The sequence below is a fragment of the Cherax quadricarinatus genome, chromosome 3 (genome assembly GCF_038502225.1).
Source record: "Cherax quadricarinatus isolate ZL_2023a chromosome 3, ASM3850222v1, whole genome shotgun sequence".
In the NCBI taxonomy this organism is placed as follows: Eukaryota; Metazoa; Arthropoda; class Malacostraca; order Decapoda; family Parastacidae; genus Cherax; species Cherax quadricarinatus.
In genome coordinates, this window is record NC_091294.1 from 12,349,786 (window position 1) to 12,358,808 (window position 9,023).

Genomic DNA, 9,023 nt, shown 5'->3' on the forward strand with positions numbered 1-9,023 from the left:
GCTTCGAATACACAGAAGAGCTACAAGTGGAGGGGGATGCAGGAAGGCCAGGACGAATGAAGCCAAACTACAAGACAGGGGACTACATGGGAATGAGGAACTTCCTGCACGGGGTTCATCGGGACAGGGAAGCCAGTTAATGAGATAATGGAATATGTAGTAACAATGTGCCAGGAGGCTGTGGGGAGGTTTGTACCCAAGGTTAACAGGAATAATGAAAAAGCCAGGGCGAGCCCATGGTTCACCCAAAGGTGCAGGGAGGCAAAAACCAAGTGTGCTAGGGAATGGAAGAAATACAGAAGGCAAAGGACTCAGGAGAATAAGGAGAGCAGTTGTAGAGCCAGAAATGAATATGCACAGATAAGAAGGGAGGCCGAACGTCAATATGAAAACGACATAGCAACGAAAGCCAAATCTGATCCGAAACTGTTATACAGAAACATCAGGAGGAAAACAATAGTCAAGGACTAGGAAATCAGGCTAAGGAAGGAAGGAGGAGAGACAACAAGAAATGACCGTGAAGTATATGAGGAACTCAACAAGAGATTCAAAGAAGTGTTCACAGAGGAGACAGAAGGGGCTCCAGAGGGACGGAGAGGTGGGGCACACCACCATGAGCTGGACACAGTACACACAACTGAGGAAGAAGTGAAGAGGCTTCTGAGTGAGCTAGATACCTCAAAGGCAACGGGGCCGGATAACATCTCTCCATGGGACCTGAGAGAGGGAGCAGAGGCGCTATGTGTACCCGTAACAACAATATTCAATACATCTATCGAAACAGGGAGATTGCCTGAGGCATGGAAGACAGCAAATGTAGTCCCAATCTTTAAAAAAGGAGACAGACATGAAGCACTAAACTACAGACCAGTGTCACTGACATGTATAGTATGCAAAATCATGGAGAAGATTATCAGGAGAAGAGTGGTGGAACACCTAGAAAGGAATGATCTCATCAACAGCAGCCAACATGGTTTCAGGGACGGGAAATCCTGTGTCACAAACCTACTGGAGTTCTATGACATGGTGACAGCAGTAAGACAAGAGAGAGAGGGGTGGGTGGATTGCATTTTCTTGGACTGCAAGAAGGCGTTTGACACAGTTCCACACAAGAGATTAGTGCAAAAACTGGAGGACCAAGCAGGGATAACAAGGAAAGCACTACAATGGAACAAGGAATACTTGTCAGGAAGACACCAGCGAGTTATGGTACGTGGCGAGGTGTCAGAGTGGGCACCTGTGACCAGCGGGGTCCCACAGGGGTCAGTCCTAGGACCAATGCTGTTTCTGGTATTTGTGAATGACATGACGGAAGGAATAGACTCCGAAGTGTCCCTGTTTGCAGATGACGTGAAGTTGATGAGGAGAATTCATTCAATCGAAGACCAGGCAGAACTACAAAGGGATCTGGACAGGCTGCAGACCTGGTCCAGCAATTGGCTCCTGGAGTTCAACCCCACCAAGTGCAAAGTCATGAAGATTGGGGAAGGCAAAGAAGACCGCAGACGGAGTACAGTCTAGGGGGCCAGAGACTACAAACCTCACTCAAGGAAAAAGATCTTGGGGTGAGTATAACACCAGGCACATCTCCTGAAGCGCACATCAACCAAATAACTGCTGCAGCATATGGGCGCCTAGCAAACCTCAGAACAGCATTCCGACATCTTAATAAGGAATCGTTCAGGACCCTGTACACCGTGTACGTTAGGCCCATATTGGAGTATGCGGCACCAGTTTGGAACCCACACCTAGCCAAGCAAGTAAAGAAACTAGAGAAAGTGCAAAGGTTTGCAACAAGACTAGTCCCAGAGCTAAGAGGTATGTCCTACGAGGAGAGGTTAAGGGAAATCAACCTGACGACACTGGAGGACAGGAGAGATAGGGGGGACATGATAACGACATACAAAATACTGAGAGGAATTGACAAGGTGGACAAAGACAGGATGTTCCAGAGATTGGACACAGTAACAAGGGGACACAGTTGGAAGTTGAAGACACAGATGAATCACAGGGATGTTAGGAAGTATTTCTTCAGCCACAGAGTAGTCAGTAAGTGGAATAGTTTGGGAAGCGATGTAGTGGAGGCAGGATCCATACATAGCTTTAAGCAGAGGTATGATAAAGCTCACGGTTCAGGGAGAGTGACCTAGTAGCGACCAGTGAAGAGGCGGGGCCAGGAGCTTGGAGTCGACCCCTGCAACCTCAACTAGGTGAGTACAACTAGGTGAGTACACACACACACACACACACACACACACACACACACACACACACACACACACACACACATACACACACACACACACACACACACACACACACACACACACACACACACACACACACACACACACACACACACACACACTCACACACACACACACACACACACACACACATACACACACACACACACACACACACATACACACACACACACACATACACACACACACACACACACACACACACACACACACACACACACACACACACACACACACACACACACACATACACACACACACACACACACGCACACACACACACACACACACACACACACACACACACACACACACACACACACACACACACACACACACACACACACACACACACACACACACACACACACACACACACACACACACACACACACGCACACACACACACACACACACACACACACACACACACACACACACACACACACACACACACACGAACACACACACACACACACACACACACACACACACACACACACACACACACACACACACACACACACACACACACACACACACACACACACACACACACACACACACACATACACACACACACACACACACACACACACACACACGCACTTAGGAAGCTAGGAAGTCCTCTCTCAATGTGAACAAGGAAAATGATAATAACCAGCAACAATTAACACGTAAATCCAGAAAGGGCAATAAGTGGAGAGAGTAGATAATTGGGAAAGATAAATGAGACTAAATTTGTGCCTACACGACGGACCTTTCAACCACACCCCCCCCTAACCCTCCCTCCCTCACACACAAGCACACACACACAAGGGTAGACACTCACACACACACACACACACACACACACATACATACACACACACACACACACACACACACACACACACACACACACACACACACACACACACACACACACACACCCTCCGCCACTTGACACAAACACTTGACACAAACACGTAACACTCCTTCCCTAACCACCTCACCTTAGCCACCTACCCCTCCCCCAAACCACCTAACCCCTCCCCAAACCGTCTAACCCCCGCCCAACAACCTCCCTCCCTCCAATAACCATCCTCCCCCTCCCCCATAACCATCCATCCCCTCTCTCCCCCAAACCATCTAACTCCCTCCCCCAACTATCTCTGCCCCTCCAATAACCATCCTCCCCCTCCCCCACAACCATCCATCCCCTCTCCTAACCATCTATTCCCCTCCCCCTAACCAGGATGAGGACAAGGGGCTCCAAGGACGAATCTGAGAGGGAGGAATGGGAGATAGAGCTCCAAAAAAGGGAGGAAGACTGGGGAAGGAGACTAGATGAGCTGGAAAGGAAGATGGAAGAGAGGTTAGCAGCAGAATGCAGAAGGTGGAAGCAACAGGCCACAGCAGCAGAAATCAAGATAGAGAGATTAGAAGAGGAGCTGAGACATCTGAAACAGCACAGAGACAAAGATATTACAGAAGTAGCATCGGCAATGGCTACATCGAACACAGACAACAGGTCCGAAGGAAGCATGGAAACTAAACTGTATGCAGAGGTCCTGTCAAACCCACATGGGGCCAAAACAAAGACAGGGAGCACTCTAGGACAGAAAGAGAGGTTGGAAGACATTGATGGAACTAGGACATGTGCAAGGACCTTACCAGATACCTGTGGGGGCCAGGAGCAGGTGAGCAGGAAGGATAAACCAAGAAGCATAGGGGCCATAACGAGGGAAGGGACTGAAGGAAGGAACACTCCACGGGAAGGAACTAAAACACATCAGAGGATGCAATGGGAGTCACAGTGGGAGGTGGAAAGGGAGAGATCCGTGTTTGTCTATGGGCTAGACGAAGCTAAAGGGGAAACTTATGATGAAAGAAAGCAGGAGGAGAAAAAAGCGATTGAAGACATCATGAAGGTGATAGGCGAGGGGGACATGACCCAGGTGGCAAATTTTCGGAGAATTGGGTGGTTCACAAAGAAAAGGAATCGGCCTCTCAAAGTAATTTTCAAGGCAGAATCAACCCGAACCATGATCCTGCAGGAGAAAGCACGGCTGAGAGGCAAGCAGGAGTTCCGGAGTGTGTACCTCGACCGAGACAGAACACAGGACGAAAGGAAGACAATGAAAGAGAGAGTTCAAAAACGAAAGGAGAAATGGGAGGAAATGAAAAAGGAGAGCAGAATAACCCAGGATCAAATGGAAGGACAAGCGCACCCCCCAGAAACACCTGCAGAAGGACTCCAGCCACGACACCCCCAAGGCAACTGAACATTCCAAACCAACCATCATACACCGATCCCTCTGTTTCCACCCCCCGCACCACAGTTACAGTATTAGAACAGAAGTTGAAGGTTTGGTACACAAATGCAGATGGATTAACGAATAAACATGAGGAATGGCAAGAAAGAATCAATGAGAAGTCCCCAGACATCATAGCAGTTACAGAAACAAAACTCATGGAGACAATAACAGATGCAATCTTCCCACCAGGATACCAGATCATGAGGAAAGATAGAAGGGGTAGGGGGGGAGGTGGGGTTGCTCTGCTCGTAAAAAACAGATGGAAATTCGAGAAAATGGAAGGAATAGATGAGACAGGAGAAAGAGACTACATAGCAGGTACACTTCAGTCTGGGGAACACAAAGTGGTCATTGCAGTGATGTATAATCCACCACAGAACTGCAGGAGGCCAAGAGAGGAATATGAAGAGAGCAACAGAGCAATGGTGGACACACTTGCTGAGGTGGCAAGAAGAGCTCACTCCAGCAGAGCAAAGTTGCTGGTTATGGGGGATTTCAACCACAGGGAGATTGACTGGGAAAACCTGGAGCCACATGGGGGTCCCGAAACATGGAGAGCCAGGATGTTGGACGTGGTGCTGGAAAACCTCATGCACCAACATGTTAAGGACACTACCAGAGTGAGAGGGGAGGATGAACCAGCAAGATTGGACCTTGTGTTCACCCTGGGCAGCTCAGACATTGAGGACATCAAGTATGAGAGTCCCCTAGGAGCTAGCGACCACGTGGTTCTGTGCTTTGAATACATAGTAGAGCTGCAAGTGGAGAGAATAACAGGAGTAGAATGGGAAAAGCCTGACTATAAAAGAGGGGACTACATAGGGTTGAAGAACTTCCTGCGGGAGGTCCAGTGGGACAGAGAACTGGCAGGAAAGCCAGTAAATGAAATGATGGAATATGTAGCAACAAAATGCAAGGAGGCAGTGGAAAGGTTCATTCCCAAGGGCAACAGTAACAACGGGAAGACCAGAACAAGCCCCTGGTTTACCCGACGGTGTAAGGAGGCAAAAACAAAGTGCAATAGAGAATGGAAAAAGTACAGAAGGCAGAGAACACACGAAAATAGGGAGATCAGTCGCAGAGCCAGGAACGAGTACGCACAGGTAAGGAGGGAGGCCCAGCGACAGTATGAAAATGACATAGCATCGAGAATCAAGACTGACCCGAAACTGTTGTATAGCCACATCAGGAGGAAGACAACAGTCAAAGACCAGGTGATCAGATTAAGGACAGAAGGTGGAGAACTCACAAGAAATGATCAGGAGGTATGTGAGGAGCTGAACAGGAGATTTAAGGAAGTTTTTACAGTAGAGACAGGAAGGGCTGTGGGAAGACAGCACAGAAGGGAACATCAAGAGGGAATATACCAACAAGTGTTGGATGACATACGAACAACTGAGGAGGAGGTGAAGAAGCTCTTAAGTGACCTTGACACCTCAAAGGCGATGGGACCGGACAACATCTCCCCATGGGTCCTTAGAGAAGGAGCAGAGATGCTGTGTGTGCCTCTAACCACAATCTTCAACACATCCCTTGAAACTGGGCAACTACCTGAGAAATGGAAGACAGCTAATGTAGTCCCCATATTTAAGAAAGGAAACAGAAACGAGGCACTAAACTACAGACCTGTGTCTCTGACATGTATTGTGTGCAAAGTCATGGAGAAGATTATCAGGAGGAGAGTGGTCGAACACCTGGAAAGGAACAAGATTATAAATGAAAACCAGCATGGGTTCATGGAAGGCAAATCTTGTATCACAAACCTCCTGGAGTTTTATGACAAGGTAACAGAAGTAAGACACGAGAGAGAGGGTTGGGTAGATTGCATTTTCCTAGACTGCAGGAAGGCCTTTGACACAGTTCCCCACAAGAGATTAGTGCAGAAGCTGGAGGATCAGGCACACGTAAAAGGAAGGGCACTGCAATGGATAAGGGAATACCTGACAGGGAGGCAGCAACGAGTCATGGTACGTGAAGAGGTATCACAGTGGGCGCCTGTTACGAGCGGGGTCCCACAGGGGTCAGTTCTAGGACCAGTGCTATTTTTGATATATGTGAACGACATGATGGAAGGAATAGACTCTGAAGTGTCCCTGTTCGCAGATGACGTGAAGTTGATGAGAAGAATTAAATCGGACGAGGATGAGGCAGGACTGCAAAGAGACCTGGAGAGGCTGGACATGTGGTCCAGTAACTGGCTCCTCGAATTCAATCCAGCCAAATGCAAAGTCATGAAGATTGGGGAGGGGCAAAGAAGACCGCAGACAGAATATAGGCTAGGTGGACAAAGACTACAGACCTCACTCAGGGAGAAAGACCTTGGGGTGACCATAACACCGAGCACATCACCGGAGGCACACATCAACCAAATAACCGCTGCAGCATACGGGCGCCTGGCAAACCTGAGAATAGCGTTCCGATACCTTAATAAGGAATCGTTCAAGACACTGTACACTGTGTATGTTAGACCCATACTGGAGTATGCAGCACCAGTCTGGAACCCACACCTGGTCAAGCACGTCAAGAAGTTAGAGAAAGTACAAAGGTTTGCAACAAGGCTAGTCCCAGAGCTCAAGGGAATGTCGTACGAGGAAAGGTTAAGGGAAATCGGACTGACGACACTGGAGGACAGAAGGGTCAGGGGAGACATGATAACGACATACAAGATACTGCGGGGAATAGACAAGGTGGACAGAGATAGGATGTTCCAGAGAGGGGACACAGGGACAAGGGGTCACAACTGGAAGCTGAAGACTCAGACGAGTCACAGGGACGTTAGGAAGTATTTCTTCAGTCATAGAGTTGTCAGCAAGTGGAATAGCCTAGCAAGTGAAGTAGTGGAGGCAGGAACCATACATAGTTTTAAGAAGAGGTATGACAAAGCTCAGGAAGCAGAGAGAGAGAGGATCCAGTAGCGATCAGTGAAGAGGCGGGGCCAGGAGCTGAGTCTCGACCCCTGCAACCACAATTAGGTGAGTACAATTAGGTGAGTACACACACACAGACACACACACAGACACACACACAGACACACACAGACACACACACAGACACACACACAGACACACACACACAGACACACACAGACACAGACAGACACACACACAGACAGACACACACAGACAGACACACACACAGACAGACAGACACACACAGACAGACACACACAGACAGACACACACAGACAGACACACACAGACAGACACACACAGACAGACACACACAGACAGACACACACAGACACACACAGACACACACACAGACACACACACAGACACACACACAGACACACACACAGACACACACACAGACACACACACAGACACACACACAGACACACACACAGACACACAGACACACACACACAGACACACACACAGACACACACACAGACACACACAGACACACACACAGACACACACACAGACACACACACAGACACACACACAGACACACACACAGACACACACACAGACACACACACAGACACACACACAGACACACACACAGACACACACAGACACGGCAGCAGTAGGCCTGAGGAAGCAGAGCCGCCATAACAGATTGGGTGTCGTACAAATAAGTGTACTTACCAAAAGTGAAGTGTAAATTATAATAAAAGTAGCAATATACAAGTGATAAGTGTGGTAAATGAGGACTCAACCGGGCAATGAGAATAGAATAATTGAAGAGGTCGGAGGCGGAAGGGCGAGGTGCACGAGTCATCGTACAGCGAGCATCTGGATGGACGTTCCCTCTGAGTTGTAACTTACAAATCGCCTGTTTGTGGTTGGGGGTAGTTTGGGTGGTAGAGCCGGCCCTACGATCACTGGTAGCTGGCTGTCACATACCCTGCTCCAGAGTGATCATACACACAACACCTAGCAGTAGTAGGAAGATAAAATTTGTAGGAGCAAGGAATAAGCAGGAGTAAGTTGGGGCCAATAGGACTACAGCCCTGACAACAGTTTTAAGAGATAATGTTTTAAGACACAAAGACAGTACAATCTGAGAAGCAAGTATTGGGTACACATGTAATAAAAGGTAGTACACAACTGGGCAAAAGAGACTAACACACACTAGTATTATAATTATTAGAATTACTCTCAGTATTAATGGTATTTTATTAGTATTATGGATACAAAAAGGCGAGGTGTATTTCTGGGACACAAACTGACGTGCTCACGCGCACATGCGCGTCCGCACGTGCGCACACGCACACGCAATCGGGGCCAGGAGCCGAGTCGACTCCTGAAACCACAACTTGGTGAGTGTACACATCCATTCATTCACACAGCTGACCCTTGGAATTTGACCTTGTTCCCCCTCCCCCCCACCCTCCTCTTTAGCCTTCTCTCCCCCTCCCTCGCATTTCTCTCAACCTTTTCCCTGACCCTCACCCTCCTCTCTCCCTATCTCTCTCTCTCTCTTTCTCTCTCCCTCTCTCTACCTTTTC

General features: G+C 48.4%; 1 protein-coding gene across 1 annotated transcript in view; it reads right to left on the reverse strand.

Moving 5' to 3' along the window:
* LOC128684121 (MFS-type transporter SLC18B1-like) overlaps window positions 1-8,252 on the reverse strand; it is a 130,631-nt gene extending 122,379 nt beyond the window's left edge. The window contains exon 1 of the mRNA XM_070090174.1: window positions 8,232-8,252. The gene's annotated coding sequence lies outside the window, so the exon portion shown is untranslated. The remainder of the gene's footprint in view (window positions 1-8,231) is intronic.
* Window positions 8,253-9,023: the final 771 nt, after the last annotated feature.